This window comes from Perna viridis, chromosome 1, assembly GCF_037379345.1.
Source record: "Perna viridis isolate PV_CMFRI_1.1 ecotype Kerala chromosome 1, ASM3737934v1, whole genome shotgun sequence".
Taxonomy (NCBI): Eukaryota; Metazoa; Mollusca; class Bivalvia; order Mytilida; family Mytilidae; genus Perna; species Perna viridis.
The window spans coordinates 58,025,585-58,042,914 of NC_142445.1; the positions used below are offsets into that span (position 1 = coordinate 58,025,585).

The window sequence follows — 17,330 nt, forward strand, 5'->3', positions numbered from 1 at the left end:
TCCTATTATTGCACATTCGTTAAATTCAACTGCATTAAATTTAAAGACATATATAATGCTTACTTGCACAAAAATGTTGCGTATTCATGAAATTAAAAATATATATATATATTATATTATTTTCAGGAGTTAGGCGAATCCTTTCCTCAAAATTTGCTGTTTCGGGTGCATTATATTTTCACAATATATCTGAACAGCTCTTAAATGTTAGCATAAGTATCATACATTTACACAATTCAGCACAAATTAACTGTAATTAAAATATATATTTTTCGTTTGATGTGAATAATTTCTCTTAAAAAATCCCATACTTGTTCATTCATTTTCGTTGTCAAAAAATATGGACTTGCTCTCTATGTGCATCATCACGATGTCAACAAAAAAGAATTTTGTCATTGCATATTTATCTTACCTTTCAATCATTTTAGGGTTAATCATTGTTTCTTTTAACTGTATGTCATATTATACATAAACCCATATTGTTAATATAATGTTAACCTTATATCAGAATTGATATGCTTCACATTTCAGTAAATTCTGGAATGCAATGGCAATATATAAATATCCTGTATTTTTTTCTCATGATTTGGGCGAAACAAATCCTCAAATTGTGCTATTTTAGGTCAAAAATAGTTTCGAAAGGTTTTGAATCTGCCAGAATATGCAACTGTAAGTATCCTATTATTACATATACGTTTAACTTAACTGCAATAAATTTAAAGACGGCATCTAATGCATCATTGCACAAGAACATTGCGTATTAATGAAATTATAAAAATATATCATTTCATGTTTAGGAATTAGGCGAATGCTTTCCTCAAAATACGCTCTTTCGGGCAAAACATGTTTTACAATATATCTGAACAGCTTTTAAATGTAAGCATAATTATCATACACTTACACATTTCAGCAAAAATCAACTGTAATTATAAAATATGTTTTTCGTTTGATCTGAATGAAATTTCATGAAAGATCCCATACTTGTGCATTTGTTTTGTGTTTTTCATAATAAAACAATTGGTGTTAACTTTAAAGTATATCGTGTACTAGAAGTTATGAATTGATTTGTTGATGGATATTGACAGATATGAGGTTGATGAAAAGATAAACATCTAGGCGTGTAATGGTAACTATGTTAGAAATTAAGATCATTATATTACTAATTTTCTATGTAGGAATGAATTATCACGAGCCATAGAGATATTTACTATTTCATTTTCTGTACATTATCGACATTTGTGTGTAATGGGAAATTCAAACTTTCATCTGCTATGAGTAAGTAATTATTGATTATTGGCTTCAACGAAATAGTATAAATTTTTAATTGAAAGTACCAAGAACGTATAAACTAAGTATATAATTTCAATATCGCCGAAGAAAGTATTCTAATTTAATTGCATACATGTATTTAATTTAAATTTTCATTATATCTTAGGGGGAACATCTTTCGTTACCATATGATTAAGGTGAAAGAAAAACTTTCATTTACAGCGGACAGCTCTATCAGTGTATACAATAATTTCTCTCCAAGTATGTATCGGAAAGCGAAGGCATTATATGAATATCCTGTATTTTTTAGGACTTGGGCGAAATCTGTCCTCAAAATAGACTCTTTTGGGCGAAATAAAGATGACATGAACATTTAAACAGCCCTTGTATAAAAGTGTAAGTATCCGTCTTTTACACTACTGTACAAATCAACTTCAATGTACGTGATTAAGGAATTATTATGCGTTATTGAACAGAAACATGGCGATTTCATGAAAGTTTGATATGTTTTGAATCGCTAACATATATGTATAATAATCCTTGTACTGTATGTAATAACATCATTTTATAATGATAAATATATATAAAAAAAAACGAATAAGCCATTTGTTACATTGATAAATATGAGTTTATGTGATAGAGTAATTACTAAGAGTTAGGGACAATTCTTTGAATATTTATCTTCGTTGTTATCTACTAAAGCCAACGATTCGTAATGAAGATATTATTTTATAAAAAGTTATCCGACATTCATAATTTGTAGTTCAAGATAACATCTGACGGGTAGCAAATTGATTATTGTTTAGTGTTTTAAACAAAATATGTTGGATTCACTCTATACCTTTTTAGGAGAAACTGATATAAAAAGATGGATTTGCTTTATATGTGCATAATCTCGATGTTGTAGTCAACAACAAGTATTTTGTCACTGCATATTTATTTTAACTTTAATCATTTTAGGGTTAATGATTGTTTCTTTTAAGTGTATGACATACTTAGGTAAATATTTTACATAAATCCATATTTTTAATACAATGCTTAACCTTACATCAGAATTGATATGCTTTTCATATCAGTAAATTGTGGAATACAATGGCAATATATAATATCCTGTATTTTTTTCTCATGAAATGGGCGAAACAAATCCTCAAATTAAGCTTTTTTAGGTGAAGCATAGTTTCGCCAGGTTTTGAATCTGCTAGAATATGAAACTGAGAGTATCTTATTACATATACGTTAAATTCAACTGCAATAAATTTAAAGACGGCATCTAATGCATCATTGCACAAAAACGTTGCGTATTAATGAAATTATAAAAATATATCGTTCCATGTTCAGGAATTAGGCGAATCTTTTCCTCAAAATACGCTCTTTTGTGCAAAACATATTTCACAATATATCTGAACAGCTTTTAAATGTAAGCATAAGTGTCATACATTTATACAATTCAACACATATCGTGTGCCATACAATTGTTATTTCAGAAGGCTTTTGATGCTTTAAGGCAAGAAACATGGCGTTCTCATGAAATTTTGAGATGTTAGATTGGCCGAAACCTTTCACGACAATATGAGTTTGATCAAAGAATTATTGGTTTTGTATCTTAATAATGATACAATCAAGCTCATTCTTAGAGATGAAATACTTATGAAAAATATATTTTCCTCTTACAATCCTCCTCAAAGATCCCCTATCTGTGGATTAGTTTTTTTTGCGGTATATATAATAAAATAATAGGCGTTAACTTTAAAGTATTTCTTGTACTAGAAGATCTCATATTGTATTTATGTTGACAGAAATGGGGTTGATGAATACATTATCATGTCGGCGGGTAATGATGAATGTGTTAGCAATTAATATCATTCTATATCTAATTATCTTTGTAGGAATAAATTCAGTAAAAAACACCCAACGCTTCCAATGCAAACCCATGTTTTAAGTGATGCCCCTTGTGAATAAACCTTTAAAAATCAAGCAGTTTTATATATCACCCCTTAAGGTTCATGAGACAAAGATAACTTTCAAAACGTAGGGTCATGCGGCATTTTGTGGCCATTTCCATTGCTTTTCTACATATAATTTGAAAGGGTAACCAAGGGTTATGGCGGTAACAAAAGAATGTAATCCAGGGACAAAGACCAGACATGGAAAACAGACATACACAACAAAGAACATAGAGTAACTAAAATCATGCATACAAAGTAACAAAAGCAAATGAGCAACTCGGACTCCACTAAAAACTGAGAGCATGGAACGGTATGATAAGCGTCCTCTGCTTCTCTGGAAACACCTGCTGAGTTGCTCATAAAAAATCAAGTGAAGGTAGAAAAAAGAGGAAAGGAAAACTACGACACGTCGAACAAATCAGTGTTCATGGTGCAGATTGGTACACCGTAACGACCCACGAGTTCATGGTAACGACCATAAACCTTTTGTAGAAATGACTTCAATCTTGTAGCACCAGAAGCCTATTTGTTAGAATTATATCGCGATACAAAAAGTGTGCGTAGTCTCGGAATGCCAAGGCATAACGTATGAGTTGTAATATGAACACTCCATACGCAGAATAATCTTTGCACTGTATGTAATAACATAATTATATAATGGTTAGTTTGTACGAATACAAATGAGCTATGTTTTTACATTGACAAATATGAATTTATGTAATACTTACTTCTCGTTAGGAAATGTGATAGAGTAATTACTAAGAGCTAGGGATAAGTGACTATTTGTTTTCTTTGTTACCACTAATAAAAGTTATCCGACATTCTTATTTGTAGTTTAGTGCTTTAGATAAAAAAGTTGCATTTACACTATACGTTTTTGGGAGAAACTGTTAGGAGAAAAAAACCCTGGACTTGCTCTTTATGTGCAGAATCACGATTTTGTTGTAAACAGAAAGTAGATTTTTTTTCATTGCATGTATATTTTATTTTACTTATCAATCATTAGAGATAATCATTGTTCATGTTGTTTTTACAATATGTCATTCTCAGATAGATATTGAACATAATCTCATGTTGTTAATGCAATGCAAATATTTTTTTTTTCAGAATGAGTATGAATTTCCCTTTCAATAAATTATGAAATACAGCGGCATTACATAAACATTCTATATTTTTTGTTCAGGACTTGGGCGAAAGAAATCCTCAAATTATGCTTTTATGAGATGAATTATGGTTTCACAAGGTTTTGTAACTGCTAGTATAAAACATCGTAAGTATCAGATAAATATACATTCAGTGAGCTCTTCTGTAATCAATTGAATTACAGTTTCTACCGTTTAAATGCTTAGAAAGAGTAATCAATAGAAACAAGATGCCAGCGGAAATCAAAAGAATGTTATCAATGCACGAAGAGTAGACATGGGAAACACACAAACACAACAAAGAACATAAAGTAACTAAAATAATACATACAAGGTAAATGAGCAGCTCGGATTACTCTTAAATCTGGGAGCATTGACCAGGTGCACTGGTAGGATGGGCATCTCTGCTTTTCTAGAAACATCAATTGGGTTGCTCATTAAAAGTCCGAGGTAGACAAAAGAAAAACGGACATTTGAGACGTTCAACAAATAGGTTATCATGGTGCAGATAACACAGTAACTATCCACGAGTTCCTGATGACGACCATGAAACTGTGTGATGACTTCAATCTTGAAGCATCAGTAATCCTGTTCCAAAAGCCTTACTGTAAGAATTCTAGCGTGATACAAAAAGTCGTTGTAGTTACGGCAAGCTCTGACTTATGACTTTTGCTTTTTGAACTTTATACGCAAATACTGAAGAGATGTTGCCTTAGACGAAAAGTGGACAATACGGAAAGAAAAGTCATCGCGTTTGTCGTATTGCTTGTCAATAATGTCATTTACCATTGATCTGTTAGTGTAGGTCAAGATATAAGGCCGAATTGACAGTGGATTTAGTATTCGTTATCTCAAGGTCTTATGGGTAAATGCGATGTATAAAATTCCCGAAACTAGATTGTTTAATGAATATAAATCACCTTTATAACGGAAACAAAAGGATCTGAGTGAACGATGTTATGCTCTGCGTCGGTCAGCTATTATCCTTCCTTTTTCACTAGTTTGTGAAAATCTTTACTCGTCCCTTTATGCTCGTTGGACTATTGGAAATAATAGATACTAATAGCACGTCACTAAATGATGCACAGTGTGTAAGTTTGTTTAGCATGCATATTGATGATTCAATTGTATGTAGTACTCGTCTGATCCCATCAATACTTAGAGCAAACTTCTGATGAGTTATCAAGTGCTAATTTCACTAAGTAGGAGCTGTCCTGTGCAAGGAGACACCAAATCTTGCTGACCAACCAATTTCATATTTTTTTGTAAAAATTAATATTGAAGAAGATTGTCAAATCGTCTCGGGTCTAATTATCCTCAATTATGAAAAGGTCCGATAAATTCCTTATAGCAAAAGATGGTTACCTGTTTGGAATGACTAGGTTCGGATAACAGTCAGAAAAAACGCATGTATGGGTGTGGCCATCTTTCGAGGTTCTGTTCTGGAACATTCAAGTCCCAAATAATCGTAGAATTTTTCATGAGAAAATTTTGCTCTTCAATCCTTTGAATAAGTGTCTTTCTTTATTGAAATGGTGAGAAAATCTCAACGAAAATGCTGTTGTTCATAATGTGTTACACTTACCCTAAAAATGAACCTCTTTTCCTGGTTCCCACAACCTATCCATGTTTCAAAACATCTTTTTTCACTTGAGTAGTATATAATAAGGGCGAAATTTGATTGGGAGAACTTTTTTTTTATCAAATTAAACTAAAAATACAACTGACCAATCGATTGACCAGCAAAAAATAACACTATTTAATCTCCGATATTAAAAAAAATGTCTCATAATTTAATAAATATTTTCGACCAAACAAATTCTTCCAATATCGGAAAATATCGTATTCGCCCAAAAAGCCAAGGGCGAATATATATATATGCGCCTTTGTCAATTTGAGAGAAAAATTTCACTCAAAATATATGACTTTAGGCGAAACTTATATTCCTTTTTCTTTTGCATGTGAATACCCAGTATGCCAATTTATAACGTATCTTAACCTGAAACTGATTTAGTCACCCGTTTCGGTTTAATGCCCTTTCATCTGGATACCTGCCTATATCGTCAATACGTGAATAATCGTCATTGAACGAACTTTACAAATTCATTAATTTCTTTCTTATTATATATATATATATATTGTAGAGACAGTTGTTAACCGATGTAAAATACATTACAACACAATTTGATTGGTTGGAAATATCTAACAGACAAATGACGTTTTGTCCTTATTTGGACATAGACATTAATAACAAAATTTACTATAATGTACTATGTTGACCTAGTTAAACAAAATTTATAAAATATCGACGTGTTGTATTTACACATAATTTCCTTTTTGTCCTTGTTTTCTGACAACAGGATGTTATGTCACAGATATGTTATACCTTCTAATAGATACAGAAAGAATTGTTGAAATAATTAATAATGAAAGTAATGTCATTAAACAGTTTAGTCATCAAACTGCATAGCGTGTAAAGTCGGTATGTGAAGAAGTAATTAAGGAGAAATGTTTGTCAAAATATTAGCTACTTCTGTCATATAAGATAAAAATTCATATTATTCTTCATCAAGGCTACCAGAGATGACAGGTGTATAAATAAACTGCAAGATTTAACCAATTACTACATTGCGGGCTTTGTAGGAATCCATTGTTTAGTAGGAAAATTCTCACTTTACTCAATAACCACGGAGAAAAAAAACTTGAGATCGATGACTCGGTGTCGTTACAAGCAGATATACTGAGGCATTTCTGAATCATGTAGGCGTCGTTTACTGTCGCATTATCATTACTTGTAACTTATAAGAGGTCAAACAAACGATTTACAATACTATGGTTGATACAACCCGGGGATGTATATGCTTCTTCTTTAGATAACTACGTATCAGACAATGATCCTTCACAAGTTTGATTGAAAGAATGTCAAATCGTCTGCTGCTCCCTATACAAATGTAAATGGGCATTTGTGTTTAATTAGTTTTTTTTGTTAGAATAAAAATCTGTCCCGTTATTGCATTCCAAACTTATTTATTTCTTTTTTATTTGATGAATAATAAAATGCAATACTGATCAGATAGGTATAATCAATAAAGCATTCGTTTTCCACAAATATATCAAGTATGATATCAATTCAACAATGGCAAACATAATTTTATCAGATTTTTTTTTCGATTTATGATTGATTAAATTCTATAACCAAGTCTACAGTTACATTAGTCGTTGCAGTATATGTGATAAAACATTTCGTTAAGGGTAAAGTATTATTTTGGTTATTGCATGTCATTCGTTGTGTGTGTCTGTTACTGATGTCTGTTGTTGTCCCTGGTATATATTATTTTCTTTTCTGCTAGAATCTTGGTTCTCGTGATTACACTTCCTTTTGTACCAGAAAAATATCAAATTCATGTCAACGAATTATGAGGTTGATTAATAATCTTCAGGAATGTAATGGAGAAATAAGTAGGATAAATCATGTTTTGTAATGCATTATTATCCACAAATTCGTACTGATATAATTATTTCTTTGTAATCAAATGTATCAGACTTTTCTTGTTTATTATTCGAGTTTTCTTCTAAGGCATACTTACTAAATCATTCTTCCAAGCTTTTAGCTTGGTGATGACAACACCATTTTTTTAAGTTATTATTTACAATATTTGTATAGCGCCAATCTAAACAGCATTTACTCTAAGCGCTTTACAGCATATAAATGATGTACAATACAAAGTACGTAGTAATCAACACCTAAAATTATACAAAAGAATGTGAAAAGAGAAATATTTTTCAGAACAGTAATTATGTATCTAAGATATAGAAATTTGTAAAGTAAAAAACGAAAAGACGAACAAAAACAAAAACAAAAAATAATTATAAACTATGTAATTAAAGCATAATTAAGTATTAAAACATTATTTAAATAGTATAAAAATATTAGATAGAAATTTTCAGACAACATGACATGCTTTATCATTGTTACGCTAATGATTCGCAGATATATTTAGTAATTGAACCAATTGACAACTGCTCCGAAATATCCACACGACTTGAAGCTTGTGTTGAGGACATCAGCTCATGGATGACGAGCAATCTGTTAAAGCTAAACCAAGATTAGAATGAATTACTGAATCTAAAAATTATAGCAAAAGTAAAAATATCTAGAAATTGATATATTTATCATTTGAATGAAATAAGAATTAAAAACAATAAAAAATATTTCCATTGAAAAATGAAAATTCAAAACATAACATTACTGCGTTAAAAATGCCAGTGATAGAATAGATCAATAAACTCGTATTCTAACAGATACAAAACCCTGCGAAACTACGTTTCGACTAAAAGAGCACAATTTGAGGATTTATTACGCCCTTATCCTGAGAAATAAAATGCAGGATGTTTATATCATGCCGTTGTATTCCAGAATTTACTGATATGTAAAGTATATTAATTCTGATATAAAGTTTAGCATTGCATTAGCAACATGAGTTTATGTTTATTATATATCTAGCTGAGGATGACGTACAGTAAAAAAGAAACAATGATTAACCCATTATTAATACGTGCACATTACGACGTTACGGCAAATTCTGCTCTTTCATGGTTTCTCTCGTATTTAGAAAGAAGGACTCAACAAGTATCCGTGGGAGCCATCCAATCCAACTTGATCAAATTAAACTTTGGCGTTCCGCATGGACTGGTTTTTGGGTCCAGAGTTTATTGTATATTTTCTTAGCCTATCGGATACACTTGGACAAGTCATTAAACATGGAACACCATATTTCCACGGTATCCAAGTCATGTTTCATTTCAATCAGAAAGATTGGCCGAATTCGTTGTTACATTACGGACAGTGCTTGCAAAACTCTAACATCGAGATTGAAATACGGCAACTCCCTTATATATGGCATGAAATCTAGTGGCTTGAACAAGCTTCAAAGAGTTCAGAATGCTACCGCCAAATTGATATCACGCGCAGAAAATATAACCACATAGCACTTGGTTTAATTGACCTACACTGGTTACCTGTTGAATACCGATGTCAATGCAAACTTATCTTATGCTTTTTTATAGCACTGCATGGTATAGCTCCAGCATATCTCCAAAAACTTCTGAGTCTATACCGCCCATCAAGATCAGTACGCTCCCAGAACTCTGTGACACTTGAAACGCCAAGAGTGAAAACGAAATCGTACGGTGATCGTAGGTTCGACAAGGCAGCTGCCACTTCATGGAACAATCTTCCCAGTGAACTGTGAGTTTTAAACTATAAGTATCCTAATATTACACATTCGTCAAATTCAACTGCAATTAATTTAAAGATGGTATCTAATGCTTGATTGCACAAAAACATTGCGTTTTCATGAAATTATAAAAAAAAATATATTGTATCATTTTTATGAGTTAGGAGAATCCTCTCCTTAAAATACGCTCTTTCGGGCGAAACATATTTTTACAATATATCTGAACAGCTTTTAAATGTAAGCATAAGTATCATACATATACACAATTCAGCACAGATCAACTGCAATGCACATATTATTTTAGATGACTTCTAATGCTTTAATGCACAGAAACATTGCGTTCTCATAAAAATTTGAGATGTTAAGAATGGCCGAAACCGTTAACGACAATATGTGTTTGATCAATAAAATGTTGGTTTTGTATCGATTCGTTCGAGCTCATGATTCTTGGAGATGACATACATGTAATGATAAAAAAATATTTCTTTGATCCGAGTGACTTCTCTTAGAAGATCCCATATCTGTGCATTAGTTTTTGTAGGTTTTATAACAAAACAATAGGCGTTAAATTTCAAGTATAGCTTGTACTAGAAGTTATGAATTGAGTTGTTGACGGATGCTGAAAGATATGAGGTTGATGAATACATAATTGTCCGGGCATGTAATGGTGAATGTTTTAGAATTTAAGAAAATTCTATTGCTAAATTTCTTTGTAGAAATGAATAATCACAAGCCGTAGAGATAATTAGACTTTCTTTAAATTTACATTATCCCGATATGTGTGTGTAATGAGGAATTCAAACTTTCATCTGTTATGAGTAGGTAATTATTGATTATTGGCTTCGAAGCAATTTTCTAAATTTTGAAATGAAAGTAGCAAGAATGTATACACTATGTATAGAATTTCAATATTGCAGAAGAAAGTATTTTAACTTGATTGCATACTTTACATTTTAATTATATCTTATGGAGAATCATCGTTCGTTACCATATGATAATTTCTACTTGATTAAGATCAAAGAAAAAAATCAATTTACAGCGGGAAGCTCTATCAGTAAATACAATATTTTTTGTCAAAATAAGTATCGGAAAGCGAAGGCATGATATGAATATCCTGTATTTTTTAGGACTTGGGCGAAATCTTTCCTCAGAATAGACTCTTTTGGGCGAAACAAAGATGCGCATGAAAATTTCAACAACCCTTGTATTAAAACGTAAGTATCCGTCTTTTACACTACAGCAGAAATTAACTGCAAAGCACTTTATTAAGGAATATGTGTTCATGACAGTTTGAGATGCTCTGAATCGCCAACATAAATGTATAAAATTTGTGCACTGTATGTAATAACATCATTATATAATGGTAAGTTCATACGAAAACGAAAAAGCTGTTTTTACATTGGCAAATATGAGTTTATTTGATAGAGTAGTTGCCAAGAGTTAGGGACAATTCTTCCACTGTTTATTTTCTTTTTTTTATTAAAGCCCTGGATTCGTAATGAAAACACTTTTTTTATAAAAGTTATCCGACATTCCTAATTTGTAGTTCAAGATAGCATCTGACGGGTAGTAAATAAATCTTTGTTTAGCGCTTTTTAAAATAGAATACTATATTCACACTATATCTTTACTTTCGAGAAACTGATATCAAGAAAAAATATGGACTTTCTCTATATGTGTAGAATCTCGATGTTCTTGTTAACAAAAAAGTATTTTGTCACTGCGTATTTATCTTACTTTTCAACCACTGAAGGGTTAATCATTGTCTCTTTCTACTGGAGGTCATTCTTAGCTAGATATTAAACGCAAACTCATGTTATTAATGCAATGTTTAACTTTATATCATAATTAGTATATTTTTCATTTCAAATTATTCTTGAATACAACGGCCTTATGAAAGTATCCTGTATTTTTTCTCAGAGCTTGGGCGAAACAAATACTCAAAATGTGCCCTTTTAGGTGAAACATAGTTTCGTAAGATTAATTGCATACATGTATTTACTTTAAATTTTAAACATATCATAGAGAGAATCATCGTTCGTTGCCATATTATTAAGGTAAAAACAAATCATTTTACAGCGGGCAGCTCTATCAGTGTATACAAAATTTCTCTCAAAACAAGTATCGGATAGTGAAGGCATTATATGAATATCCTGTATTTTTTAAGGACTTGGACGAAATCGTTCCTCAAAATAGACTCTTTCGGGCGAAACAAAGATGAGCATGAATGTTTTTACAACCCTTGTATCAAAACGTAAGTATCCGTCTTTTACACTACAGCAGAAATCAACTGCAACGCCCTTTATTCTGATGTGTTATTGAACAGAAAAAAGGCATATTCATGACAGTTTGAGATGTTCTGAATCGCCAACATATATGTATAAATTCTTTTGCACTGTATGTTATAACATCATTATATAATAGCAAGTTTATAAGAAAACGAAAAAGCTGTTTTCTACATTGGCAAATATGAGTTTATTTGAAAGTGTTATTGCTAAGAGTTAGGGACAATTCTTTGACTATTTATTTTCTTTGTTTTCTACTAAAGCCAAAGATTCGTTATGAAAGAGTAATTAAGGGAACCAAGGTTATAGCGGTAATCAAAATAATTTAATCCAGGGACAAAGACCAGACATGGAAAACAGACATACACAACAAAGAACATAAAGAAACTAAAATCATACATACAAAGTAACAAAAGTGCATGAGCAACTCGGACTGCACTAAAAACTGGGAGCATGGACCAGGTGCACCGGTAGGATAAGCGTCCTCTCCTTTTCTAGAAACACCCTCCGAGTTGCTCATAAAAAGTCAAGTACGGGGTAGACAGACGAGGAAAAGAAACCTATGACCCGTTGAATAAATCAGTTTTCATGGTGCTGATGGCTCCACCATTACGATCCACGAGTTCATGATGACGACCATAAAACTTCTGTAGTGATAACTTCAATCTTGTAGCAACATAACCTTGTTCCAGAAGCCTATTTGTTAGAGTTCTAGCGCGATACAAAAAGTCTGCGTAGTTTCGGCAAGCTCTGGCATAACGTATGAGTTGTGATTTGAACACTCCATACCCAGGAGCCTAAGGGATGTTGCCACAGATGAAAGGAAAGTTGACAATTCTGAACGAAATGGCATCACGTTTGTCGTAAAGTTTGGTCAATAGTTTTCTTTTATCATCGATTTCTAAGTGTAGGTCAAGATATGAGGCTGACTTCACAGTGTCTGTAGTATCCTTTATCTCAAGTTCTTTTTGGTATATGCGATGTATCAAATCCCCGAAATTAGGATTGTTTAAAGATAATACGTCATCTATATAGCGGAAACTGAGATTGAAGGATCTCGCCAAACTATATTCTTTCTTTCTGATCAGATCAGCTATAAAGTCAGCCTCATAAGAGTGACGGAATAGGTCAACAAGTAAAGGAGCATCTTCCTCTGTATACATGATTTCATAAAAGTTATCCGACATTCCTTATTTGTATTTAAAAATGGCATCTGACCGGTAGTAAATAAATTATTGTTAAGTGCTTTTGAAAATAAAATGTTGCATTCACACTATACCTTCTTGGGAGAAACTGATATAAAAACATGTACTTGCTCTAGATGTGCAGAATCAAGGTGTTGTTATAAACAAAAAAGTATTTTGTGACTGCATTTTTATCTCACCTTTCAGTCATTTCGGGTTAATCATTGTTTCTTTTTACTGTATGTCATTCTTAGCTAGATATTAAACATAAACTCATCTTGTTAACACAGTGCTTAAACTTTTATCAGAATGATTATGAATTTCCTTTTCAATAAATTCTGGAATAGAACGGCATTATATAAATATCGAATTTTTTTCAGGACTTTGGCGAAAGAAATCCTCAAATTATACTTTTTTGAGTTGAATTATGGTTTCATAAGGTTTTGTAACTGCTAGTATAAAACATCGTAAGTATCAGATTAATACACATTCAGTGAGCTCTTCTGTAATCAATTGAAATACGGTTTCTACTGTTTAAATGCTTATAAAGAGTAATCAACTGAACCAGGATTCCAGCGGAAATCAAAAGAATGTTATCGATTACACTTAAAACTGGGAGCATTGACCAGGTGTACTGGTAGGGTAGGCATCCTCTTCTTTTCTAAAAACACCAATACGGAAAGAAAAGTCATCGCGTTTGTCGTATTCTTTGTCAATAGTTTCCTTTACCATCGATTTGTAAGTGTAAGTCAAGATATAAGGCCGAATCAACAGTGTCTGTAGTATTCTTTATCTCAAGTTCTTATGGGAAGATGCGATGTATAAAATTCCCCAAACTAGGACTGTTTAATGACAATAAATCACCTTTTTAACGGAAACAAGAGCATCTGATAGAACTATGTTATGTTCTGCGTCGGTCAACTATTATCTTTCCTTTTTGACTAGTTGGAGAAAATCTTTTTATGGTCATTGGACTATTGGAAATATTAGATACTAATAGCACGTCACATGTAACTGTTTGATGCACAGTGTGTAAGTTACCATGTATATTGATGATTTAATTGTATGTGGTTATAGGTGGTCTGATCCCATCAAATATTTAGATGGAACTTCTGATAAGTTATCAACTGCTAATCTCACTGTTAATCTCGAAATTTGAAAATCAACAGTTGACTACTTAATGCATACTATAGGTCAAGGAGTAATAAAGGGAACCAAGGTTATAGCGGTAATCAAAATAAAGTAATGCAGGGACAAAGACCAGACATGGAAAACAGACATACACAACAAAGAACATAAAGTAACTAAAATCATACATACAAAGTAACAAAAACAAATGAGCAACTCGGACTCCACTAAAAACTTGGAGCATGGACCAGATGTACCGGTAGGGTAAGCGTCCTCTGCTTTTCTAGAAACACCCGCTTACTTGCTCATAAAAAGTCAAGTCCGGGGTAGAAAAACGAGGAAAGGAAAACTATGACCCGTTGAATAAATCAGTTTTCATGGTGCAGATGTCAAGAACATGTCTAACCCTTATTGCTAAAGTTGAAGCAATTGTTCAGTTCGTTACTCCAACGCAAATAATGAGGTATATGGTCATGTTTAATTTCTCTAGAAATTTGTTTTCTAATTTTGCTACTGCCGTTGAACATTTAACACAACGTCTTAGTCTTAGGGAGAATCCCATCTTTCGGTCGAATGGCAAATGCAAGATAACTGTTGAAAATATAAAATCACTGTTGACTAGTTTTCCGGTCCTAATATCTCCAGATTAAGAAAATGTTTTCATACTTTTTGTAGACGCAAGCGACGTTTAAGTTGGAGCTGTCCTGTGCAAGGAGAAGCCAGATCTTGTTGACCAACCAATTCCATATTTTAGGTAGAAATTAATATTGAAAAAGCATGTTTTACAATTTTATAAGCTTTATAGTATTTTGATTTGTATTTAGGGGGTGTTAGAATGCTATATATGCTTATTACATTCAAGGTGAATATGTTCTAGCTACTATTATACTTGTTTGATTATTATTGCTAAATATAAAAGTAGTAATATTGTAAACATATTATTTTAATATATGATTTTTTCTAGACTTTATAACCAAACAAGTACTCTTTTTCGCGACTGTCTAATGATGCATTGCTTTGTAAATTGGTCCAGAACAATCGTAGTATTTTTAGAATATTTTTGACTTTGTACTTAAATGCTAGGTTTCTTACACTCAAATTAATTTAATCGACTCATCAGTGTTTTTTTTTAACTATTTTATAAAAGTGCTTTAATTCTTTAAATACTAGACTTCTGTACAAACATTTGTACCTTGAATTAAGTGTTGAATAGTACATTGGACTCGATGGATATTTACATTTTCAATTATAGTTAAATAATGGAATTTGTAACGTTTTATTTAAATGATTGAAATCGTAATTTTTCGCTTGTTGACTGAACATTTTGACATTTACTAAAAATTTAACTATGTGGTATTCCATTTATATAATGAGAAATCAATGGGTTAGAATTTAACATTTAACACCCTGTAAAAACATCATTAAAAACAAACGTGCTGAAGTATTTGATGACATTTCACTTGTCATTCTAATCACAACATGTCTACACTATAATTTAAGGAATGAATAACTGGCCTCTGTAAATACAACCTTAATGTAATTACTGATGGCAGATGACTGAACGCTCCCCAACAGACCATATGTTGATTAGATACTTGAAATTATTTCTTTTGCACATAGCAAAGCTCGTCTGCACTATAAGTGTTACAATTTTGAATGAGACCCATCTTTGAAATTTTGAAACATGCATGTGCGCCAGATTTTGTTAAGATAGCTGCTTGCCATAATGTTGATGTTGTTTTAATAAAACAGCAACATCATACTGGCTGTTCTTTATAGCTGGAAGTCGTGCAAATAGAGATTCAATATATGCTATAAAAATTATATTATTGGGCCAAGTACCAGTGAATGAAGCTCCCTAAACCTAATAAGACCGTTTGCATTTTTAGGGTGTTTTGTGCGGTTAACTTTCTTTCAAAGTTTAACTCATAACCTCATTCCCTATAAAAGACGACCACACTGATAGTATTGGTATTGCACATTTTGTCAGTGCATTCGACCTGCTAAAAAGCTATATACAAGTGTCATTTACAAAGACAGCTTGTGAGATATCAGACGGTTTGTTTTAGTATAAAATCATGCAATTTAATATAAAAAAAAACGCACCACTAACATTAAGAGAATTATTAATGATGTTTTGAAGGATCTTAATAAATGTATCTTTGTATCAGGTAGTACAAGCATACGAACTGTGCTACAATCAATCGAACCATCCGTGTTACTTTTTATTAACCCAAAATCTGGGACAAAACAGAGGTGAAATTAAGCTTGTTTATATTTACATTTTCAATATATCATATCTGCCTTGATTTTGATTTTACTTTAACTATAAAAATAAATGTGTATTTTCAATGTGAAAGTGGTTGTTAAACGAAACGATTCAAATCATTAACATCAAACAATATTGTAAAACTTTTGAACAATCTGCGATATTTCGTACACTTCTCACCAGATTACTAAATTACATTTCGCACACGGAAATTATACCATTTTGCATGAATCGTACAGTCAAACTTACATGTTACGTTGGCTCTTAAATGAATAAATTTTTAAATATAGACAAAAATGTATATTAACAATAATCCGTCCTGCCTTCCTTTATTTTATGACTGTCATGACTTTTTATTGTCCGATAATTTCAATCCTGTTTTTTATTTCAAATTTGTAGCAACATCCTCCAATGGATATTAAATTGTGGTTTCCTTGGGTGTACAATACAAAGTTTTGCAGAAGACCCTGCTTAACCCGCTTGTTGTTAACACACATAGTATTTGTTTTCACATTTTGAAACACCATTTGCAGATACATGTCGTTATGCCAGTTTTGTTTAAATCTTCGGCCGACCAAGATTGCAAGTATACTTGCAAATTGTGATGTCCTTGTTGAATTATAAAACTTACACTGCAATCGGCCCTCGTGTGCGTTTCAAGAGTCAATAACTGTTAACCTTTTTACGAAATGATTTTTCTGTAACTTGTGTACCAGACCAAATATTGAACTGATTTTCATGTCTAAGCAATTGATAAGAAGATGTGATTAACAGTCTCAAGTAAAGCAAGCAATTGAATGAATGACAAATTTTGAACTCACATGTATTGGTAGTAACGAGATAGTAAAATTCTACCTACAACTATGAATT

General features: G+C 32.0%; 2 long non-coding RNA genes across 8 annotated transcripts; both read left to right on the forward strand.

Annotated features, from left to right (window-relative positions):
* The first annotated feature begins 341 nt into the window (after nucleotides 1-341).
* Nucleotides 342-9,592, forward strand: LOC148629553 (uncharacterized). Of its 3 annotated transcripts, none has more exons than XR_015916816.1 (4): nucleotides 342-1,275; nucleotides 1,580-1,665; nucleotides 4,399-4,485; nucleotides 9,425-9,592. It is a non-coding gene; the product is annotated as an uncharacterized LOC148629553 (long non-coding RNA). The 3 variants fall into 3 exon arrangements; XR_015916819.1 differs by lacking the exon at nucleotides 9,425-9,592 and having other exon boundaries at nucleotides 342-669; nucleotides 1,086-1,126; nucleotides 4,399-4,628; XR_015916814.1 differs by lacking the exon at nucleotides 9,425-9,592 and having other exon boundaries at nucleotides 4,399-4,628.
* Nucleotides 9,593-9,619: 27 nt separating this feature from the next.
* LOC148629554 (uncharacterized) lies at nucleotides 9,620-15,951 on the forward strand. Of its 5 annotated transcripts, none has more exons than XR_015916834.1 (5): nucleotides 9,620-10,416; nucleotides 10,722-10,808; nucleotides 11,674-11,848; nucleotides 13,444-13,530; nucleotides 14,867-15,951. It is a non-coding gene; the product is annotated as an uncharacterized LOC148629554 (long non-coding RNA). The 5 variants fall into 5 exon arrangements; XR_015916830.1 differs by having other exon boundaries at nucleotides 9,668-10,412; nucleotides 11,762-11,848; XR_015916825.1 differs by having other exon boundaries at nucleotides 9,669-10,416; nucleotides 11,762-11,848.
* Nucleotides 15,952-17,330: the final 1,379 nt, after the last annotated feature.